The sequence below is a fragment of the Schistocerca nitens genome, chromosome 9 (genome assembly GCF_023898315.1).
Source record: "Schistocerca nitens isolate TAMUIC-IGC-003100 chromosome 9, iqSchNite1.1, whole genome shotgun sequence".
Lineage (NCBI taxonomy): Eukaryota > Metazoa > Arthropoda > Insecta > Orthoptera > Acrididae > Schistocerca > Schistocerca nitens.
In genome coordinates, this window is record NC_064622.1 from 56,196,049 (window position 1) to 56,208,916 (window position 12,868).

The window sequence follows — 12,868 nt, forward strand, 5'->3', positions numbered from 1 at the left end:
CAATTTTTATTTACTCATGACCGGTTTCGAATCGCTTGGCGATTCATCATCAGATGATACAAATTAGTTTGGAGTATTGTGGGGGTCGTACATTGCTTTCATTCTTGCTGCAAGCACTCCTCTGGAAAACATAATGTAAGCTTTCCAGTACCGTTTAACGATGTCCGAAAGAACAGATACCATTGGTGACCATGCAATACTCTAGAATGAAATGATAATTAAATCAAGACCCTACGGTGCTGACAGGCGTTGATATACATCAACGGGGACGGCTGAAAATACGTGCCCCGGCTGGCACTCGAACCAGGGATCTCCTTCTTACATGGCAGATGCTCTATCCATCTGAGCCACCGAGGGCACACAGGATAGTGCGACTGCAGGGACTTATCCCTTGCACGCTCCACGTGAAACCCACATTCCCAACTTAATGTCCACACACTACATTCGTAGTGTCCCTGCCCATTACACTCATTACTCGCGGCAGACAATCTTACCGAGTGCCGTAAGAGTTCGGGCAATATGTGTGCATCCGCGCAGAAGGAGAAGGTCAATGGCCGGTTAGCCTTAATGAGTGTAATGGGCAGGGGCACCACGAATGTAGTGTGTGGACATTAAGTTGGGAATGTGGGTTTCACGTGGAGCGTGCAAAGGATAAGTCCCTACAGTCGCACTATCCTCTGTGCCCTCGGTAACTCAGATGGATAGCCGGCACGGTAGCTAGGCGTGTTCAGTCAGAGAGCTGCTTGGACTCTGTAATAAAAAACTGGGATCAACAAACGAATTTGACCGGATGTCATGCGACGTCCGCAACGACCAAACAAAAACCGACGGGTTCGAGTCCCGGTCGGTGCACACATTTTCAACTGTCCCCGTTGATGTATATCACCGCCTGTCAGCAGTGTACACTCTTGATTTAATTATCAATCCTGCTTTCCTCTTCGTTTTAATGGAGGCCGGTGGGCTACAGGCGTGAAGAGACCGTGACGCGTAGCACATGCCATTCGAATAGCACTCTGATAAAACTTTTATCTCTGAGTAGAAGAGAATTCCAAACCTCTTGTTTCAGTGAAGCTCCTGCTAGTTCTTTAACGCGCCGGTTACATATTGGGAGGCATCTACATTGCGTTCCACAACAGTGTTCCAGAGCGGCTAAGTACTTGCAGCTAAATACTTGAACGTCATTACGAAGCACCAAAGAGCTGCAAATGAATATATACACTACTGGCCTTTAAAATTGCTACACCACGAAGATGACGTGCTTCAGACGCGAAATTTAACCGACAGGAAGAATATGCTGTGACATGCAAATGATTAGCTTTTCAGAGCATTCACACAAGATTGGCGCCAGGGGCGACACCTACAACGTGCTGACATGAGGAAAGATTCCAAACGATTTCTCATACACAAACAGCAGTTGACCGGCGTTGCCTGCTGAAACGTTGTTGTGATGCCTTGTGTAAGGAGGAGAAATGCGTACCATCAAGTTTCCGACTTTGATACAGGTCGGATTGTAGCCTATCGCGATTGCGGTTTATCGTATCGCGACATTGCTGCTCGCGTTGGTCGAGATCCAATGACTGTTAGCAGAATATGGAATCGGTGGGTTCAGGGGGGTAATACGGAACGCCGTGCTGGATCCCAACGGCCTCGTAACACTAGCAGTTAAGATGACAGGCATCTTATCCGCATGGCTGTAACGGATCGTACAGCCACGTCTCGATCCCTGAGTCAAAAGATGGGGACGTTTGCAAGGCAACAACCATCTGCACGAACAGCTCGACGACGTTTGCAGCAGCATGGACTATCACCACGGAGACCGTGGCTGCGGTTACCCTTGACGCTGTATCACAGACAGGAGCGCCTAGGATGGTGTACTCAACGACGAACCTGGGTGCACGAATGGTAAAACGTGATTTTTTCGGATGAATTCAGGTTCTGTTTCCAGCAGCATGATGGTCGCATCCGTGTTTGGCGACATCGCGGTGAACGCTCATTGGAAGCGTGTATTCGTCATCGCCATAATGGAGTATCACCCGGCGTGATGGTATGGGGTGCCATTGGTTACACGTCTCGGTCACCTCTTGTTCGCATTGACGGCTCTTTGAACAGCGGACGTTACATTTCAAATGTGTTACGACCCGTGGCTCTACCCTTCATTCGATCCCTGCGAAAGCCTACATTTCAACAGGATAATGCACGACCGCATGTTGCAGGTCCTGTACGGGCCTTTCTGAATACAGAAAATGTTCGACTGCCGCCCTGGCCAGCACATTCTCCAGATCTCTCACCAATTGAAAACGTCTGGTCAATGGTGGCCGAGCAACTGGCTCGTCACAATACGCCAGTCACTACTCTTGATGAACTGTGGTATCGTGTTGAAGCTGCATGGGCAGCTGTACCTGTACACTCCATCCAAGCTCTGTTTGACTCAATGCCCAGGCGTATCAAGGCCGTTATTACGGCCAGAAGTGGTTGTTTGGGTACTGATTTTTCAGGATCTATGCACCGAAAATGCGTGAAAATGTAATCACATGTCAGTTCTAGTATTATATATTTGTCCAATGAATAGCCGCTTATCATCTGCTTTTCTTCTTGGTGTAGCACTTTTAATGGCCAGTAGTATACTTTCTTTTCCTGTTTAAACTTTGTCGTGTAGTTTTGACTGAAGACAAGGAAGATTCTTTGTAACGAAAAATCATGACAAGTATTGTAGTGAATATTAAACATTGCCATGCCTTACGTTACCTCATCAAAAGAATCAGATAACTCTGTGTAAACGAAAATAAGCGCTAGATACCACGAGAGGCGGACCAGCTAGCATAAAAGTCTGGTAGTGTTGTGCGGTGTTGTCAGTAGAGAAGCCATAACAGCATACTAGGTCTGTCAGAAGGGCTCAGTGAATTCAAACGTGCACTTGTATGGTGGCTATAATTTCGTACGTTACAAGCACTCTTCCACATACTTTGGCGTGATCTACAAACACAATTAGGTATCATGTGACAGTTGTACATCGTATATATGAATACATAAAGGAGACTGACATCGTCACATACGCTTTGGAAATAATTGCTAACGCATATTGCATGAAAGGCGACGGAGTGTCTTTATTATCAGAATGGCGTAATGAATGATTGCCTACGCTAGTAGAGGTTGTAACAGCAGTGGAAATGAAACGGCAGGCGGAACTCACGCCCTGGGTGAAGGCCCACACATGTGTGTTGGTCCTGCTTAAACGCAGGAAGTAGCAAGTCGGACGTTGGGACACCTGAGCGCTGAAGCACAATAGAGTCGGTGACGAAACATTTACGAATTCGAAAGTTTTTTATGCTTTAGGTACAACAGTACCATTCTTCCATTCCTTGGCAAAGTGTCATATAAACTTGCAAATCATTTCAGGCCACACAACATAAAAATATCGCTCTACACTGACAATATACTACAAAATAAAATCGTTCACAATAATAAATCCAGTAGAGATTGGCATAAAAATTCTGGCATATACAAACTCACATGCTCCTGTTCTTTCTTCTACATGGGCCAAACCGGGAGAAATTTTGCAAGCCACTACAAAGAAGATATGGAGCACCTTCGACTCAAAAACTTAGGTTAGTCAAGTTTTGCGTCACATGTTGCTCACCACGAACACTCTGTTGATGATATCGATGACAGTCTTTCTGTGCTACACAGTGCTGAGAAAGGACTACAGATGCACCTCCATGAACAAAAAAAAAATTTTCGTCCACTAACTGAAATCACCCCAAAAAATCCTGAGTGAACAGACTGAGTGAAAGCAAAACCTTTTCTTCCAGAATTTCCAGGATATCCTGGCACCAAAAGCACAACAAAAATGACAATAATTCGTCTTCCTGCGTAAATCTTGTTCTTCTTGGTGAGTAACGGCTAACGTTTTCGGTAACTTACAAAAAGTTTTTAATTATGTATTAATTATTAACCTCTACCTGTTTACCTTTTGTATGCAGCTAGCAACAATTACTGAAAAGTAAAACCTGTACTAGTAATATTTGTATCATAATACAATGCAAATGGTTCAAATGGCTCTGAGCACTATGGGACTTAACTTCTGAGGTCATCAGTCCCCTAGAACTTAGAACTAGTTAAACGTATGTAACCTAAGGACATCACACACATCCATGCCCGAGGCAGGATTCGAACCTGCGACCGTAGCGGTTGCGCGGTTCCAGACTGTAACGCCTAGAGCCGCTCGGCCACCACAGCCGGCAATACAATGCATCTCTTGCCAAAGACTATGGTGTAATAAAGTGCAGTATCTGTCATATCCGTATTATTTGTAAAAACATCGAATGTTTACATCCTGTGAGCCAGTGTAAAACCAAGTGTAGCTGCATACTGTGTTTATTTGTGTACATAGCGGAATAATGCACGTTATAAGAAGCAATCTGATGTGAATACCACAAGGCATGCAGTGTAAGTAGCAAAACATAAAAAAACTTTCGGATTCGTAAACGTTTCGTCACCGATTACTAAATTTCCGTCATTTCCGCCAGCCACACCAGCCCTGTATCTAGCTACACTTGGTCCGCAAGATAATGTTTCTGTAACACCTCCATCTGAAGATGAGCCTGCCTTGGCTCGAAAACACGTTCATGGTTGAATAAATCGTAAAAAAGCGACCTGTTGTATATTTATTACCAGATAAACATCTTGTTTTAATGTCAGCTAAAAGATATCTATATACCTTTTGATCAAATAGTATATATTATGTGAATCTCCATAGCGTCAGTATGCGTATGACGGATTGAAAGGAATCTATTTCCTCTTCCCTCATTTTATCGTCGCTGACTTCTTTTCCATTCATTTTAATTGAAGCTCTGTCAGTTTTTGTCTACTGAGTTTGTAGCAACTAGATCGTTTGTGCTCTGGCACACTTAGTTCTTTGATGCGAATATTGTTCGTGGTAGTAAAGCGGCCTTTGGCAGTGGATTGCGCCCATATGCTCTCAGGGTAGCGTGGCGTGTCGGCACACATTTCCACAGTTCGGCGGTATCCGCAGCAGTCAGCATGCAGAAGTGTGAAGTCATGTGGACTCACAAGCGGAACGGCAAGTTGATTCACTTTCTTCATTTTGTTGTTTCCAATCAGTCGTCTTTCAGCGTAATTAACTAGTGGATTTTTTCTAGAATTTGTAAAATCTAACAAGCAGATATTACATTTATGTTAAGTTTCGAACGATCCTGGTGACATTGCGTAAGAGATGGCACTTCCTTGAGAAACGACCCGTTCTGGGTTTACAGCTCCCTTGTATGACTTCTGAGTGGGATGGTTTACTTCGAGCCTATGAAGGTGCGCTTCCTGCTGTTTTTGTAAAGGTTGCTTGTTGGTATTTACGTATAGGGAAATTTGCGTGGACTTCAGGTTTTCGGTCTGAGATTTAACCAGTCCATGTTTTCCGATGCTTATAATTAGAGCTTGCGAGTTCAAATATTCTGAGACTGATCAGAGGTACATGTAATTTTTTTTGACCATTTGGATTACTGGTGTATTACACATGACTCATGGTCAACTCGGAAATCATGCTACGAACCAAGGACGTTGTTGCGGTGGGGAGACGCGTGCTTCAGCAAGACAGGTGGCCGTGCCGTACATGCAACGAAATCGGAAGGGTGTCTGTAGAGAGGCCAGACTAACATATGGTCCCCGAAGAGGGAAAGGAGGGTTTAAAGTCTACATCTACGTCTTCATACATACTCCGCAGTCCATCATACGGTGCGTGGCGGAGGGTACCTCGTACCACAACTAGCATCTTCTCTCCCTGTTCCAAACAGAACGAGGGAAAAATGACTGCCTATATGCCTCTGTACGAGCCCTAATCTCTCTTATCTTTGTGGTCTTTCCGCGAAATGTAAGTTGGCGGCAGTAAAATAGTACTGCAGTCAGCCTCAAATGCTGGTTCTCTAAATTTCCTCAGTAGCGATTCACGAAAAGAACGCCTCCTTTCCTCCAGAGATTCCCATCCGAATTCCTGAAGCATTTCCGTAACACTCGCGTGATGATCAAACCTACCAGTAACAAATCTAGCAGCCCGCCTCTGAATTGCTTCAGCCGGCCGGAGTGGCCGTCCGTTTCTAGGCGTTACAGTCTGGAACCGCGTGACCGCTACGGTCGCAGGTTCGAATTCTGCCTCGGGCATGGATGTGTGTGATGTCCTTAGGATAATTAGGTTTAAGTAGTTCTAAGTTCTAGGGGACTGATAACCGCAGCAGTTAAGTCCCATAGTGCTCAGAGCCACTTGAACCATTTTTTAATTGCTTCTGTGTCCTCCCTCAATCCGACCTGATAGGGATCCCAAACGCTCGAGCAGTACTCAAGAATAGGTCGTATTAGTGTTTTATAAGCGGCCTTCTTTACAGATGAACCACATCTTCCCAAAATTCTACCAATGAACCGAAGACGACTATCCGTCTTCCCCACAACTGCCATTACATGCTTGTCCCACTTCATATCGTTCTGCAATGTTACGCCCAAATATTTAATCGACATGACTGTGTCAAGCGCTACCCTACTAATGGAGTATTCAAACTTTACAGGATTCTTTTTCCTATTCATCTGCATTAATTTACATTTATCTATATTTAGAGTTAGCTGCCATTCTTTACACTAATCAAAAATTCTGTCCAAGTCATCTTGTATCCTCCTAGACTCACTCAACGGCGACACCTTCCCGTACACCACAGCATCATTTATGTAGATAGAAAAAATCATTCATGTAGATAGAAAACAACAGCGGACCTACCACACTTCCCTGGGGCACTCCAGATGATACCCTCACCTCCGATGAACACTCACCATCGAGGACAACGTTCTGGGTTCTGTTACTTAAGAAGTCTTCGAGCCACTCACATATTAGGGAGGCAATCCCATATGCTCGTACCTTAGGAGTCTGGAGTGGGACACCGAGTCAAACGCTTTCCGGAAGTCAAGGAATATGTCTGATACTCTTCATCCATGGTTCGTAAGATATCATGTGAAAAAAGGGCGAGTTGCGTTTCGCAGGAGCGATGCTTTCTAAAGCCGTGCTGATGCATGGACAGCAACTTCTCTGTCTCAAGGAAATTCATTATATTCGAACTGAGAATATGTTCGAGAATCCTGCAACAAACCGATGTTAAGGATATTGGTCTGTAATTTTGAGGATCCGTCCTTCTACCCTTCTTATGTACAGGCGTCACCTGCGCTTTTTTCCAGTCGCTCGGCACTTTACGTTGGGGCAAGAGATTCGCGATAAATGCAAGCTATGTAAGGAGCCAATGCAGTAGAATACTCTCTGTAAAACCTAATTGGAATCCCATCAGGACCTGGCGATTCATTTATTTTCAACCCATTCAGCTGCTTCACAACCCCAGGGATGTCTATCACTATGTCCTCCATACGGGAATCTGTACGAGACTCAAACGGCGGTATGTTTGTACGATCCTCCTGCGTGAAAGATTTCTCAAATGCTAAATTTAAAATTTCAGCTTTCGTTTTGCTGTCTTCCGATGCCAGGCCAGACTGATCAGTGAGTGACTGGATGGAAGCCTTCGACCCGCTTACCGATTTTACGTAAGACCAGAATTTCCTTGGGTTTTCAGCAAGATCTTTTGCTAAGGTATGACGGTGGTAGTGGTTGTATGCTTCGCGCATCGCTCGTTTTACAGCAGCACGAATCTCTACTAACTTTTTCCTGTCCTCATTCTCCTGATATTTCTTGTACCGCGAGTGCAACTGTCTTTGTTTCCTGAGCATTCTCCGAATTGCGCTGTTAAACCACGGTGGATCTTTTCCGTCCGTAACCCACTTTTTCGGCACATACTTGTCCAATGCGTGATTTACAATGTGTTTAAAATTTTCCCATAATTCTTCCACGTCCATCGTATCGGAAGTAAATGAAGTCGATGCTAACAAGTGCTTATCTGCTCTTTCTAGTAAGAATACTCTCCTAGCCTTCTTGACCGACTTTTTAACTTTCGTAACCATAGTCGTAATGACAACATCATGATCACTAATCCCTGTCTCAACACTGACACCGTCGATGAGGTCTGGTCTGTTCGTGGCTACCAGATCTAAAATATTTCCATTACGCGTTGGCTGTCGATTTAGCTGCTGAAGACAGTTTTCGGATAATGTGTTCAAAAGTAATTCACACGACGGCTTGTCTGTACCACCTGTAATGAATCTATATACATCCCAGTCTATACTAGGTAGGGTGAAGTCGCCTCCGACTAATATAGCATGATCCGGATACTTCTGCGGTACAGAGTGTAGACTCCCTTAGTAGTTGCTGGTGGAACACTTAGGATGATGGACAGTTTTGCTCATGTACTACTAGCCTATAGAGCCTTGCTCTATCATTACTGTGAATGACTAAAGGCAAGGGGAAACACTTGTGGCCCGGTCCATCGGCGATTCATGCACCTGCTCTTGTCGGACAAACGTTGAGACAGGAGGCGCTCGCCAGGCCGTCAGACATAAATGATACACCGTCAGTGATAAATTCCGTACCAATTAAAAACTCCACGAAATAACCTTAGTCAGACCGACGACTGCAACATATTTAGAAATGTTGGTAGATTAATCTACAGATTTACTTGTAGAAAAGCAGATGATACGTGGAATTTGCTCCATTAGAAACTGACAATGCTCGTCAAGACAACTGCTGCAAATCTACATATAACTGAAGTGACACGACCGGAAAGACAAATACCCGAGAACAAAGAACAACATTCAAATCTGGAGGCTAGCTATACTGCAACATGTATAACACATCACCGAGCAGCAACATACATCTGGTGTGCCACTTCCTTTCCAGTTCCAATCGCAAACAGAGCGAGAAGAAAATGACTGCCTATACGCCTCAGCACGAGCCCAAATTTCTCGCATCTTATCTTCGTGGTCTTTACACGAAATGTACTTTGGCGGAAGTAGAATCGTTCTTCAGTCAGCTTCAAATGCCGGTTCTCTGAATTTCCTCAATAGTGTTCCACGAAAAGTACATTGTCTTTCCAAAACGGACTGACTCTTCATTAAGTGTCTCCATATTTCTCGCCTGTTAATCGAACCTCCCGGTAACAAATCTCGCATCACATCTCTGATCAGTACACAAGAACGGAGTGCACTAGTGTTCTAAAAGCAGTCTCCCTTACGGATGAACCATGCGGTGGCGTGCGGGTAAGATTGCGGTATTTTTACAAATCGTGGGCATGACTACAACCAAACCAGTTACTTATTATTAGCGTAACATGCGGTTTCATTTAATCGTAGCCTCTCCTGGCTAAAGATAGTTATCCAGTTAAATAAATGCCCACCTCGGAAGGTGTACCAGTGTTGTCTGTCAAACAGTATAAATGGCACAAATTTTTTTCGCAAGAATGATCACACACAATTTAGCGAACTATTATTCAAGGTGGCAACATTTTTCCTTAAACAAAATGAACTATTTTTACACACAACACCACACGCGCACAACACTAATGTATTCTTTCCTGTCAAACAATATTTCCTAAAAGTTCTTACGAAATAAACAGGGTTCATACATTAGCAGAGAACAATTTCACCACGTAAGATACTGTTTGCACCATATTTAAAGATTAGTCATAATCTAAATCGAATTTATGATTTCTGGGCCACGAATACACAAGTATCATCGTAAATATTGGCCATCAAGATTCATATGAGCTTAGTAGTCTGATTTAAAACTGCCGCTGCAATATTTCACTAAGATGGCGGCTAACATAAACACTTATCTAATCTGGTTCAGGCGTTGTTGTACTCTCAACAGATAATATATATTTATATATATATATATATATATATATATATATATATATATATATATATATATATATATATAAAATCCTTTCTGTAGGTACCTTAACTATATCCATTAACATTTAAAAGTTTTTCTTCATGTTAATCACTCATTATTCAGCACTTTACTAACTATCCGCTCTGTAGATCAATAGTGCTAATGGCTGCGCGCCATTGTAGCTGAACAGAAAACTTAACATTTTTACGGGACGAGTAGCGTATTAAAAAAAATTCAAACACACGTGTAGATTTCAATTACACAGAAATTCTATTTTTTAAAGTATTATTTAACAACATAATACAGTTTTTTACCGACCTCAGTGCTACAAGACGTCAACCACGTCCGATCATTACAACAGTTCGAACAAGAAGAAGGATTATTCTAGAGGAATCATAGATAGCAAAAGATGAAGATTTCCATTATCTTTTTCCATGAGCACTGTCTGAGATATAATTTTCACAGAAAATTAAATTATCTCACTGACAATAATTATTTATAATTATTTTTAGTATCGATGAAGTCATTTTTTATTAATATCACGAGAATGTTCGCTCAAATTCCACACACAATGCTGTCGTGAATATTGTTCTGAATAAAATACAGTCGTGGATATTACAATAATTTCCTAAAATTCTCTCAATTCGTAATTTCTACTACCGTCCTTACGTGTTCGTTCTATTCCATATCGCTTTGCAACGTTACCCCCAGATATTTAGCCGACGTGACTGACAAGTAGTACACTACTACCGCTCTATACGAAAATTATGGGGTTCTTTTTCGTACTCATCTACGTTAACTTACATTTCTTCTACATTCAGGGGAAGCTGCCGTTCATCACGCCAAATAAAAACTTCGTCTAAATCATCTCGTCTCCTCCAACAGGCACTCAACGACGACACCTTCCCTTGCACCACAGCATCTTCAGCAAACAGCCGCAGCTTGCTGCTCGCCTCACCGTAAGATAATTTATGAACAGCACATAGAAAATAAGTCGAACAAATGATTAAGATTCTGCGCAAGGTTACAAACTATGACACAAAAGTTTCAGTCCTCTTCATTAGACATTGCCTTCATTACATGTATTTGTTTAATTACTGAATGCCTCTGATAATATTTTCACCAAATTGTGCTGGGACGCCATAATTTTAGTAATTAATTATCCCTAAGACGTACTACGCACTGGTTTAAGTTTTTTCATAGAAAACCATTGAGATCTGTCTGTATTTTCTGGGAATTAAGCGTTACCTCTGTAGTGCTTAAGAAAATATACAACTCCGGTGGATATACTTACTTTGTTGATGTCGACTTATCCATAGTTACGGGTCCAAGGCATCAGTTGAGGTCTGATGCGGTGGTGTGGCTTGTATAACAAAGAAAAGCTTTGCGTAATGTTTGTCTATTCTCTTAGCTCCCAATACCAATAAAAACATACGCCCGAATCTCTCCAAAATGGCTGCCTGTTGAACAACCAACACACAGTTATTTAAAATGAAAATGGAATGCCATTTCGACCAACACACGGCATGTACCAACGCACGGCATGTACCAATCTCCCCTAATGATCTGTCACTTTCAGTTTAGCAACTACTTTCGTAATTGTAGTTTGTGACTTCATTATTGTAATAGCAATCATAATCAGACATCATTTATTTCAAATTATAGTTTACATAACTTTAAATTACGCTGAAGGCCAATTTTTTGGAAGTTTCATTGCGTCATAACAAAAATTGTAGTTTTCCACAGATTGCTGGTCCTCTTTGGGTCCAAATCAAGTTCATAATTGAACCAGGATCACAAGAAGATAGAATATCTAAGGTCATATAAAAACAAAAACAAAAGAAAAACACCACTGAATATTCTTGTTATCTGTATCTGTGTTTAGCAAGGGGAGTATAAATCTGAAATGGTTTATGTGAGGGCAAATTATTCTGAAAGTTATCGAAATGTTTTTATACAATGGTTTAATTCATTAACATTCATCAATACACAGTATTTAGTAGCAAATAATCACATAAATCGTGGCATTTGACCTCCTGATTCGAGTAAGTAGTTAAACGACATTTTTAAGTTTTGGAATAATGAATGGGACTCTTTATCTGTTCTCTATGCGTAAAAAGCAATTTCCCGACTGAATGACTCACTACTGAGGTATCACCACCCAGCCCAAAATCATTAAGGATAGAAACTTGACGTTTGCAGACAGTGTTGATCCTATACTTTTGGCGTCGTTTAAGGAAGGATTTTTAAAAAATAGCTCATTATTAAAGAACTACTAAAATACTTTTAAATCTACATCTACGACAAGGGGTTTTTGAGTTTTCGGTTGCCAACAAAAAAAGTATTTCATTGTTCTTGGAAATTCAGCCCCTAAGGGGGTGAAATAAGGTATGAAACAATCTATGAAAATATTTCATTATGAAAGCATTTTAATGCTAAATGAATGAAAATTTGAATTTGGTTTTTCAGTTAAAAATAAAAAAATGTGTTTCACTGTTCGTGGAAACTCAACCTCTATGGTGGTGAAATAGGGGATGAAAATTTGTGTGGTAAAATTTCATTACACAAGCAGTTTTGAAACTAAATGTATGAAAATTCGTATTTAGCCTCTCTGTTAGAAATAAAAAATACACATTCCAGAATTTTTGGAAATTTTATGGCTATAAAAGTGAAACGGGGTGAAATGTGTTATGAAAGTATTTCATTGTGCAATCATTTTTTAAGCTGAATCCTTGAAAAATGGTATTTGGCTTCTCAGTTAGAAATAAATAATTATGTGTCCCACTGTTTTTGGAAATTCAGTCCCTAAGGGGGTGAAATAGGGTCAGACTGAGTCGCTGGCTCATCATTAACCAGCACAAACCGGTTAGGATACAACCTTAAATTTAGAGGGGATGTAGATCTTATAATGTATCCATCGTTTAAGAAGGGAATGTACTAAACTCCACTCCTGATAGAATGAAGTAGGGGATGAACGACGTTTTGAATATACGTTACTGTGTGGGCAATTTGGTATCTGGTACATCAGTCAGAAATTTTAAAAGA

The 12,868-nt window shown here is 41.6% G+C and overlaps 1 protein-coding gene across 1 annotated transcript in view; it reads right to left on the minus strand.

The window, feature by feature from the left end:
* Positions 1–12,868, minus strand: part of LOC126203478 (retinol-binding protein pinta-like) — a 134,075-nt gene that overhangs the window by 73,101 nt on the left and 48,106 nt on the right. The gene's annotated exons all lie outside the window — the stretch shown is intronic.